Genomic DNA, 12,559 nt, shown 5'->3' with positions numbered 1-12,559 from the left:
TATCGAATGAGAGTACATATCTTTGGAAACAGCTCATCCCCAGCCATAGCTATCTACTGCCTTAGACAAACAGTGAAGAACCAGTCTAACTCTGATCCAGTGGTGGAACAGCTCGTCAGTCGAAACTTTTACATCAATGATTGCCTGAAATCCTTCTCCACTGAGGAAGAAGCTATCTCCTTACTAAAAAAAACACAAGACATTTTAGCGCAATCCAACGTGAGGCTACACAAGATCGCCTCCAACAGTAAAAATGTCATGGCTGCCTTCCCACCCATGGACCACGCAAATGACTTGCAGAATTTTGATTTGAGTGGAGACAAACTGCCTAGACAGTGCAGTCTCGGTCTCGAGTGGGACATCGAGAAGGACATGTTTGCATTTAAGGTGCCCGTGATGGAAAGACCCTTCACCCGCAGAGGCGTCCTGTCAACACTCAATAGCTTATATGACCGTCTGGGATTTGCTGCCCCTGTCATCATCCGAGGTAAATTTATTCTAAGGGAGTTGATGGACCAGAACACTGAATGGGACGCCCTTCTACATCAAGAAATGTACGAACCCTTTGTGAAGAGACTCCTTGAAAGCTCTAAATGATGTCTTCATCCCTAGGATTCTCACAGGAACACCGCCATCCAAAGTAGGACATAGGGAGTTGCACATTTTTTCTGATGCGTCCACGAAGGCTATAGCAGCAGTTGCTTACCTTAAAACCATTGACTTCGAAGGTAACACCCAAACTGGCTTCATCTTGGGAAAGGCAAAGCTTGCTTCTCGTCCAGAATGTTCCATACCAAGGATAGAACTTTGTGCGGCTGTTTTAGCAGCTGAGCTAAGAGAACTGATCTTCTCCGAGGTAGACCTTCAGTTTGACTCTACCGTCTATTACACAGATAGTAGAGTGGTCCTCAGATACATTTATAACAAGACCAGACGATTCCACGTATATGTAAGTAACCGCGTGTTATGCATACGCAAAATTTGCAATTCAAAACAGTGGAGACATGTATCTACTGACCAGAACGCTGCTGATCTTGGCACTCAGTTGGTGCCTGCCTCACACCTAAAAAAGAGCAGCTGGATACACGGCCCAACATTTCTTTCTTCTGCAAACGAAACTTTATCTGGATTGACTGACTACAGCTTGGTTGAACCTAATTCAGACACCGAAATTCGGCCACAGGTGTTCACGCTTATGACTTTCTCTACAAAACAACGACTCGTATCCCCGTGTTTGAAAGTTTCTCTACCTGGTTATATCTAACTAGAGTTATAGCCAACCTCATCCACATTGTTCATACCTTCCATCGAGCACGAGACACAACAGAAGATGGGTGCACCAAGTGGCACCATTGCCAATGAGCATGCACCGTTGAAGAGCTTCTGCAGGCAAAGAACGTGGTAATCCAAGCCGTTCAAGAGGACTTTTTTTACCGAGGATCTAACACGAATAAGAGACAAGAGAGAACTTTCCAAGGACAGCCCCCTCAAAAGCCTCAGCCCCTTCTTGGACGACTGTGGCCTTCTGCGAGTTGAAGGACGCTTAACCAGAGATGAAAAGCACCCCATCATCATTCCTGGGAAACACCATGTAGGGTTGCTGCTTGTGCGACACTACCATGCACAGATTAAACACCAAGGGCGCTTCTTTACTGAAGGAGACATTTGCGCAGCTGGATTTTGGATTGTTGGTGGCAAGAGGTGCGTAAGTAAATCCATCAACCATTGCATTATGTGCCGAAAACTGCAGGGCACTACCCAAACCCAGAAGATGGCTGACCTTCCTGCTGATCGCCTCTTGATCCCCCCACCTTTTACTAGCATCGGCCTAGACGTTTTTGGCCCCCGGACAATGTCCGTACGCCAAACAAGGGGTGGCTTTGCCAACAGCAAACGTTGGGCAGTGATATTCATATGCATGGGTTCCAGAGGTGTCCATATCGAAGTGATCGAATCATTAGGCACCTCAAGTTTCATAAATGCACTCAGGCGTTTTTTCTCTATCAGGGTCCAGTTAAGAACATATGCTCTGATCGCAGAGGTTACCTCTATCATGAATGCCAAACCTCTCCTAGAGGTATCTACAGATCTAAAGGACTCCTGCATACTCACTCCTACCACCCTCCTAACTCAAAAATCAGGAGAACATTTCATCCATAGACTTGAATTTGGGCCAAGAGATCTCATAAAAAGCCAGTGGAAATACATCCAACACCTGACAGAGACATTCTGGGGAAAATGGCGGAAAGCCTACATAGCCCCACTCCAAAGACGGACAAAATGGACTTCAAAGGAATGTAATCTCAAGGAAGGGGATGTAGTGCTGTTGAAAGACAATCAGACAGAAAGAGGCTCATAGCCCCTAGGGCTTGTCACTCGTATTTTCCCTAGTGCGGATGGGCTTGTAAGGAAGGTGGAGGTAAAGGTGTCCAGGAAAGACGGCACTAGGAACCTACTGAGACCCATTTCAGAAATTCTCCTTCTCATACCCTAACATTGAGCACAGTCGGACCCATGCCATTATGGGATTTCCTCATCACAGCTTTAGTGACGTGTTAAATTTCAGGCGGGGAGTGTCATGACTGTCTTTCTTTATCGCCCTCACCCTTCCCTTTCTTTGGAGGGGACAACTTGTGACCCATTACCGCCAACACCGGGAACTGGTCTTTCTTGCTTTTCTATGGGTTGACAGCCCCGAGTGTGTAACTGCTATTCGCCTCCACCTTTCTGTCCTCGACGTCAGACCTCCACTTTTTTACCTTCTTCATTGTTAATAAACCTGTTGATTCAACGACAAAATGTCTTCAGAGTTTTAATTTTGGAGAAGTGTTTATACTTTCCATCATAAGATTTAAAACACTCTAAACAATGGAGCATGTGGTCTTTACGGGAGGGAACAATATATATATATATATATATATATATATATATATATATATATATATATATATATATATATATGTGTGTGTGTGTGTGTGTGTGTGTGTAAGTCTATTGGTATAGAACATTAGCAGAGTGCTCGTGTATTAAGAAAAATCAAGCATGAAAAATCACAATGATGTTGTAATACATATGTGAATAATTAAATATATGAACTTTAGTTATTCAAAGAAATATTCCATATTTCTTTGAATAAGGCTCATGGCCATTAGTCATGTGCTCTTCTGTAATGAATGAATGCGTAAATGTGGGATTGGCATGAAATTCTTAAAGATAAACTAAAATGACTGAAAAATGGGCTGAAATGACTTAAATAAATAAAAAGTAAATGACTTAAAATGACTTTAATGAACGTAAGGATGAATTGAATGACCTTAAGAATGACTTGAATGCTTAAAAAATAACTGGAATTCTTCAAAAACAACTTGAATGATCTGGAGAATGACTTGAATGGCTTTGAGACTGACTGGTTGTAAAGTGGGTGATAATTTTACATTAAATTAATACAGAAAAGTGATCCCCACTTTATATCACAAAGTTACAAACATAAGTACAGCATGTAGTAAGAACAGATAATACACTTTAATCTTGGCCAAAAGGCCAAGAAAAGCTGTATTTATTTGTTTCCCCCCACCGAGCAAATTAGGCACAAGGCCGATTTTTAATGTGAGGAGTGAAGGGGAAATGGGGACCAGCTCCCAGGGGAGTAGAGGAGCTGGATAGAGACAATTGGTATGAAGGGTTGCCCCTACATTGACCAAAGTCTTATATGTAGAGTTGGTATTTATTTACTCCCCCACTGAGCAAATAAGGCACAAGGCCGATTTTTAATGTGAGGAGTGAAGGGGAGTAAGGGAGCCGGATAGTAACAATTGGCATGAAGGGTTGCCCCTACATTGACCAAGGTCTAATATGTGGGGCTGCCCCTACATATGGTCCTTGCTTGCAGTATCTGCCGGAACAGATGGTATTTATTTGCTCCCCCACCGAGCAAATTAGGCACAAGGTCGATTTTTAATGTGAGGAGTGAAGGGAGGGGGAAGGGAAAAAAGGTGGGACCAGCTCCCGAGAGGTGGGAAATGGGAGCTGGTTAAAGGTCAGACATGTGGGGTTGCCCCCACATCTGGTCTTTGCTAGTCATAGCTAGTCATAGCTTGCAGTATCTGCCGGAACAGATACTACACTTTGATCTTGGCCAAAAGGCCAAGAAAAGGGTATTTATTTGCCCCCCCCCCACTGAGCAAATTAGGCACAAGGCCGATTTTTAATGTGAGGAGTGAAGGGGAAATGGGGACCAACTCCCCGGGGAATAGGGGAGCTGGATAGTTACAATTGGTATGAAGGGTTTCCCTTACATTGACCAAGGTCTTATATGTGGGTTTTCCCCCACATATGGTCTTTGCTTGCAGTATCTGGCCAAAAGGCCAAGAAAAGCTTAAAAAGCTAAGAACAGCATCTATTAACAACAGACCTTTGATCTTAACCAAAAAGGCTAAGCACAAAAGTGTTACGGACAGACCGATGGAGTGACTTATAGAGTCGCTTACACGTGACTAAAAACACCAAAAAAAAAAAAAAAACAACAACAGAATTTGATTATCCAGGAGGGAAGCTGAACAAATATTTGTTATCATGCATAGTGCTTCAAATGGCACTTAGAAACCATCTTGTCAGTGTCATGGTGAAAACATGGTCAGCAGCAGCTGACGTGTGCTTCCAACAGATGACCTGGCCCAGTTAAAGTCAGTAATTGAGCACTCTAGTTCAATAATATTAAAAATTACTGTGTTGTTCATAGGGGTGGCGTCTATTGACAAAATACAGCTGTGGGAAGATCTATGATATAAACATGTATACATACCTAACTTTATAAAAAAAATACCGATTTTATATTCTTGTAATTAGTAAGTGAGACTGGTCGTATTTTATAGTTTTTAAGGCTTTTATGAAGATGCATATACCAGTAAAAGAATAATAATACATCTAAATTGTGTTTCATTAATCTGTCTGTCTATCTGTTTCACTTTTTCTCAGACACTGCTAGGCCGATCTGGTTGAAAATTTTGTATAGACCTTCGTTATGACAAGGTGTAGCAAACTGAGTATTATGGTATCCGTATTATACACAGTGATTAGTACTTAATGTAAAAATTAGTACAAATTTAACCATATTCAACCATCAGTTTGGTATAAAGCACTCATGCTAAATCAACGGGCCATAACTTTTTTCCGTTTTTAACGGCTAAAAAATTTAGTTTACAAATAATTATTTACAATAGTCATCCATATTGAATGTTTTACAAAATGTATTGTTCTAATCAATTTTAAAAAAAAACAGCTTTGGCATTTGCTAACCCAAAAATACAGTTGATATGGCAAAAGAAGGAGCAAACTAAACAAAAATTCAAATCAATCCAAATGTTGGCCTTTATTAACCTGAATTGCACTTGACATACATTACCCCCCCACCCCACCCCACCCTCCCGCCGTTTTCAGATTTTTTTTTTATTCTTCCTTTGATCCTTTTTTTTTTGCCTGTTGGCTTCTCTTTGATCTCGTTTTTTTTTTTTATCTCGGTACTTAATCAGCACAAATTTGATGCCACAATCATCATCATCATTATTCTTTTTGTTCTTCCTTCAGACTAATATTGTATTTCTGGATTCATTAATTCAATGGTTCACTTGATCGCTCTCAATTGGCTATTGATCTCCAGGTATGCAGAAACATATTCAAACGATGGAAGCACTTGTCTTTCCTTCAGACTTCTTTATTAGTTAATGTACGTTTCTTGGGAATGTTAACGTTGCGCTTTTTTTTTTTTCAACGAAGTAGGTGATACCATACTAACTTTAACATTTCGAAACATGTATTGTTCAAAAGTATTAGTTTAGAATAGAAAGTCATTTTTGTAATAGAAAAATGATCAAAAAAAAAGGAATGACAAAAGAAATAAGTATCGTAGATAAAAGAAATTTATCCAATTGCAAATAGTAAGTGTAGTTGTCCAAGGCAAAAATTAGCAGCATCAATCCGGTCAGAAAAGCTTTGAATTGTTGAGAATTCTAGGTAAAAAATGGTAGTATTTACCCAGTCAAACTCAGCAGGTATCTTCTCGTGTAAGGACAAAAACCTATGACTGAAAAATTCAAAGAGATTCAATAGATTTTATACGGCGATTCTGGTACCTGATTAGTTCGCTCTTGTCGCTTGTGGCTATAAATATAATCGTCCAAATCTTTGTAATCATACCCAATACAATTATGACAAAAACATTGCAACAATTAATTCCCCGATTTATAGGCCTTCATTTGTCAGGTTGATCGACCTCAGCATTCTGCTGAGAACGTGGATCCAAATCGATCTCAGGATTCTCCTAGGAACGTGAACCCCGAAAATATGTCATCTCTGCCTGGTGCAAGTCTTGAGATTTATATTCAGTGACTGGATTTATAAATGTTCTAATAATAATCGCTGTTTCAAGTGGGGAAGAGTGTTATAATTATCTTATTAAAGTGACTTTCTCTTTATTTGCATATCTCCTTTCACGTGATCTTGCCGTTTGCTTTTTCTTTATTTTCTTACTAACATGGGCGCCCGGCGTTGCCCGGGTGTTTGGATGTGTATGTTGAGCAAAAAAAAAAAAAGTGGTAGTAGGAAGGCAGACTCGAACCCGTACCGTAAAGGAGGAAAAGAACGGGGTAAAACCTAACGTTTATGCTGTTACGACCACCGCCAAACCGGAAGCGACATTTTTTTAAATTAAGGCTAGACAATCTAAAGGAGAGGATAACTTTAACAAATATCAGCGAAAAAAGTGATCCCCCCCTGTAGAAAAGGGCTTAGTTTAAGGGGAAGGCATTAATGTTTTTAGCCAATTTTTCGGTATTTGTCGTATGAAAGGTCGACCTTTAAAACGATATTGATCTTGGTAAAATCCGTCGCCTCTATTGAAAGTTTACGGCAGACATGCAACCAGACATACATACATACATTTATATATTGGTAACTAAAAATTTTCGACCCAAACTGATGAAAAAGCTTGCCCTATCTCTGAATGCCCTTTATTTAAAATTTCAAATATTTAGACCAGAAATTGTCTGAGTAATTTGGAAGAGACCGCAGAGGTCAATTTTTTTTAAATTATGACCCCTTAAAATTTATTGTTTTGGGCTCAAATCAAGTTATTAAATTAGATCTATGTCCAAGGAACCTATATCTAAAATTTCAAGTGTTTAGGCCCAAAATATTCGGAGGAGTTTGGTAGAGTTCTGAAAGGTAAAATCGTTGAACTTTGACCACTTAATCGCCAAATTTCTGGCCAAAATCCGATCATATCGATTTTCCCAAATCTCAGTAACCTTTATATCAAATTTCGAGTCTGTAGACTAAAAATTGACAGATTTATTGCGTAGGGAAATGTACGCAGACACACAGATACACAGACACGCTCACTTTTATAGATATATAGATTTGACTACTTTCTTTTTTTCATATTATTAACATGCATTCTTAACCACTTGCTGCATTTGTCGTTGTAAAATTCAGTTGAATAAACCCTTATGAAAAGGTCTTTCTGCTTGCGTCTTCATTACATTACAATAATAGAAAAATGATCGAAAAAGGATGACAAAAGAAATAACTATAATTATGCAGTTGCGAATGTTAAATGTACTTTTCGCAAGGGAAAATTACAGCATCAGTCTAGTCAGAGAGGCTTTGAATTGTAAAGAACTCCAGGAAAATAATGGTGGAATTTATCCAGTCAGAGTCATCAGAGCGTAGCACCTTTCTTGTATCAAGACAAAAACCTATGACTGAAAAATTCAAAGAGATTCAATAGATTTTATATAGCGATTCTGGTACCTGATTAGTTCGCTCTTGTTACCTCTGACTATAAATATAATCGTTCAAATTTGTGATCATGCCCAATACAATTATGACAAAAACATTGCAACAATTAGTTCCCTAATTTATAGGCCTTCATTTGGCAGGTTGTTCGTAAGGATTGTGTCTACTTTGGGTGTTTATCCAAACCAAGGTTTGCCTTGGTGTCATTCTAACATTATGAGACTCACAGGTGAGGTCAGACCCTCTTCTTGTTGGAACAAGATATGATTTGGCTTGATCCTAGAAGGTGCACTCTCTTTGCCTTTGAATGGGGTGAAAGAAGATTAATTAACACTGAGGTATCACTACTGGAAAATGCTAAGGGGTTTATTCTCAGTTATTTTTGTACTCGCCAGAGGAGGCTGGCTTTACCCATATTAAAAGGCATAGTGTCACATCTTCATTAAGTGAGAAGCTTGTAAAAATATTGCCTCACAGGTTAGCTAGTTTGCACTTTATGATAATGATCAAAGAAAGTATCTGTTCCTGCTTGTATTCATATAAGCTAAGGTTTGTCTTGGCATCATTACGATGATCTACGAGCTAACTTAAACCACCAGACCAATTTTTTGTCAGGATGATGTATAGTTCAACTAATTCATTTTAATTGAAGCAACTCCAAACAGCAGTTGTCAATACTAGCTATGTAAGATGGTGGCACTTTCACGACGCCCACCAGGGAAAAACTAACGTTCGAATGAATTGTGAGCTGATAACCATGAATAAAGGTTATCTATTATTAGACCAAAGCTGAGTTAATAAACGCTTGTTTCTGTAAGTTTTTTTCCCCCTATGTTTTAATCACACAAAATACATGTTAAAATATTCGCTATTTTGTGGATTTTTTTTTATATTAATGAGTCATCATTTAGTAAGAACCAAAAAGTATTATAGGAAAAAGATTAATGAGATTGTTAGCTGGATGATGAACAATAATATAAGAGGATTGAAAACAATAAATGGAGTAGTCAGAATTTAATTATTAAAGTATTTGTTGACGTTGAACTTAAAGATGATCATGTTGTAATCTGCAAGGAAACAGAGTAGAGAAAGACTAGCAATGTTTCTTCTGTAAGAAAAGAACTGGAGAAAAGGGATGAGATCATGCCTCACTAGATTGTAAAGTCGATTTTGTACTTTGTCAAAGCAAGAAAGAATGCACTGGAGTTTAAAATAGAATTTTTAGATCCAACGCGTGTCTCAATAAGAAACTAGAGAAAACCCCACCATAGAGTTACCTGTTAATCACAGGTTAACCTGTTGTGATTATGAAAAATGAGTTTGTAAAGCCAGTTAAATTTTACAAAATAAAATGATGAAATTAATCTTTCTATTGACCAACTCTTTCTCTTTTTTTATCTGTCTTTTGTCTCTCCAGCTCTGGGTTAAATAGTATTAATACCACTGGTGATATTCCCTGTTGTTTATAATCGACTATTCCAATCTTCTGTTGTATAATTAGTTTTATTATCTTTGGCTGCTAACAGAAAGAAAGTAAAGAAAATAAAAAAAAGTACAAAAATGTTAAATCTCTAGCTCTACATATAAGACGAACTTTGTTTGTGTGAGTTCGTTCCCTATGAACTCGAAAACGGCTGGGCTAATGTTTATAAAATTTCACACAAAGGTACTTTAATGTGTCTGGCAGTGTTCTTAGATAGGTTTTGTATTAGAATGTTTTTTATAAGTATCGATAATTAAAATAATCCGATGAAAGAAGGAACAGGCGATTTTGACCAAAGTTAACAACTTACAAAACATTACAAGAACATTTGAGAAGTAGGTTCCTTTATACAACAGGGCGCATTCAAAATGAATGTTTATATTCAAAGCACAACTGCACTTTGATATTTGACTCTTTAATTTTAGACCTAAATTCAAGCCATTATTACCGTACTAGCAATAAGACCAGGCATATAAAATTAAGAGTAGGTTCTTTGCTATAGCAGGGGTGTATTCGAAATGAATGTTTCTACTTAGAGCACAACTAAAGCATGCTACTTGAATTTTGCATTTAAAACTTTAATTCAAGCCATTATATATATATATATATATATATATATATATATAATTTTATAAAACCAACAGTAGGTTCTTTACAGTGCAATATAGACTACCATGTATTGTGGACTAAGTCACTACAGGAAGGTATTAAAGCTTCCTCCTGGTGTACTGCGATAGGTCTCCCACTAGTGTGAGCAGTCAACTGATTTGATTGAAGAATGGGCGGTTTTGCTGATTTCGATGACAACAAAAATAGGTGGATATGAAACATCCGTTGATCTTTCAATCCAGAGCAACGTTTGATCTCACAGTAACTTTTATTTAATTACATGAATAAATATGAACGCTTTAGTCTCCTATTTTCAACAAACTTTTGAATGAAATGTTTATTATCTAAAACTTTTGTTTCAAATATTCCAAGTATTGAACTTTGCGATGCAATAGCTTGTTGGCAAAAGCTACCTAGTTGTACATGCAATCGAAATTTTTTACTTTTCTTGCCGAGATATAAAATGTCTGAATTTTGTAGACGTTTGAAACATCTTATGCCAAAGTCCCATGTTCTATCTTTAAATCATACTCCCAAGGACAGAATTGTGAGAAAAGAGAATGATTACTTTACCTTTCCACCCATAAATTCTAAATTCGATGCACATAAATTTTATTGGGAAGTGGTTTGATGGGTATTTTTATTTTCCCCTTAAAAATAAATTCTGAAACACAAGGTCAAAATATAGTTTAATTGTTTAGACGAAGGGAAGACTATTTCCATTTTTTTTTTTTTATATACCATTTATTTCTGAAACAACTTGATAAATACCTGCCATCTAGGAAAGTTAAAAATAGATGTCACTTTTTGAATAATGACTATTTATCATCGTCATCACCATCAAGATATTGAGGCAAACACAAAAATAACTGTTTTAATCTCATTTGTGTTGAATTCAGATTTGAAATACGTTTTTACATATCACCTTTTCGTTTTTAGATATGCATACTGTCTATTTTGTACACATACGGTACATAAAGGCGTAGATGCATTCAGGGTTAATTTCTGATATTGTGTGAATCATGTCTTTCGTTTTTAGTTATCTATAAATATAAAAGCGAAAATGTATGTATGTATGTGTGTTCGCTTTTTCTGTATGTCTACAAAAGGCTTCTTTCAGAGAAGCGGTCGGTCAGTTCACAACTTTTTAAAACTTTTTATATCACATATAAATCGTAATATCTCACAGTAAACAACGAAGCTCGCCTGTCTATTTAATTTGCTCGATTTCGGGAAGATAAATATTCAACATTTGTCACTCGCCGCATGTGGGTTAGTCTTTTTCCTATAACATCTTGAGAAAATAAAAATAAAAAAAAAGCGTTCCGTAGTAAAGGAATACTATCCCGCAGTCAAACTTGACCTCATTAACTCATTAAAATGGGCACCTGCCAAATCCAAGTAATTAAATAAATTCAAACGTGTTTCCGTTAGCATCTCGTGGTGGGGCAATGGTTAACGTCACAATTTTTTTTTTCACACTTTAATTTACCTCAACGGTTCGGGTTCGATCCTCATACTAACTTTTTTTTACCCCACCCCCGGAGTTTCCACACACACCTCCAAACACCTGGGCAACGCCGGGTACCCCTCGCTAGTTATGCAATAAATGTAAGCGATAGCATGACATTATATATATATATATATATATATATATATATATATAAAGCTGAATGTCTGTGTGTGTGTCTGGTCACGAATAGGCTCCTATATGGTTGACTATTATAGAAAACTGATCACATATAATGATAGAAGATGTATCGAGACACTGGAATGGGTATGTTTGATCTGGCATAATGATGATTCATTAAAATTGTGGGGTCTGCATACGCACCTGGTCCACAAAGTATGGAAATAAAAAATTTAAAAATTAAAAAAAAAACGTTTACAAGTATTTTTGATATAGATGTACATAATAATACTTCGATAAGTATGTTTTAACTTAAATAGGGATGGCATAGTAAAATTGTGGGGTCTGCGTTCACACCTGGCCTCCATAGAATGGAAATAGGCACAAACTTTAATAAGGACTTTTCATATCTATCTGCGTAAGTATACTTTGATAATTATGTTTCAGTTTGAAGAAATATGGTATAATAAAATTATGGGGTGTTCGTTCACGCCTGATCTCCATAGAATGGAAATATGCCATAAAGTTTAACAAGGTTTTTTAATATAGATCCACAGAATATTGTGATAAGTGTTTCAGTGTGAACAGGTATGGTATAATAGATTATGGGATTTATCTATTTTATTTTTACTTTCATCATATTCTGCTTTGGTTTTGATACCCCCAAATTCGAAGCTATCTCTTTACAACCCTTTCTTTTTCATAACCTATCATACTTTCATAAATCAGAGTCTATTTTCTGTAGGCTGTTTTTGAACCCAGTCAATGACGGATACTTTTGCTAGTAAATATATATATATATATATATATATATATATACACACACATGTATGGAATAATCGTGTTAACACACTGGTTCTCATCAGATCACCGAAGTTAAGCAATGTTGAGTCTGGTTGAGCTTAGTACTAGATGGGAATTTTAGGCGCTGTATTTGTTCTCCGCTCCATTTGTTTCCAGTTGTCCTGAACATATACTCCACTTTCCACTGGTATTTAACAATGCTGCCTCAGGAGAGGTGTGGTTAGAGATTGCGCACCTCCTGC

At 37.2% G+C, this 12,559-nt stretch overlaps 1 protein-coding gene and 2 pseudogenes across 3 annotated transcripts in view; all 3 read right to left on the bottom strand.

Moving 5' to 3' along the window:
• Nucleotides 1-12,559, bottom strand: part of LOC145279856 (uncharacterized) — a 1,383,997-nt gene that overhangs the window by 647,483 nt on the left and 723,955 nt on the right. The gene's annotated exons all lie outside the window — the stretch shown is intronic.
• Nucleotides 3,417-3,552, bottom strand: LOC145280586 (U2 spliceosomal RNA; annotated as a pseudogene).
• On the bottom strand, nucleotides 3,992-4,156 carry LOC145280545 (U2 spliceosomal RNA; annotated as a pseudogene).

Source organism: Euprymna scolopes, chromosome 7 (genome assembly GCF_053919585.1).
Source record: "Euprymna scolopes isolate OS-2025 chromosome 7, ASM5391958v1, whole genome shotgun sequence".
NCBI classification, from domain to species: Eukaryota; Metazoa; Mollusca; class Cephalopoda; order Sepiida; family Sepiolidae; genus Euprymna; species Euprymna scolopes.
Note: the sequence above shows the minus strand (reverse complement) of the source record. Positions and strands in the feature narration are given on the sequence as shown.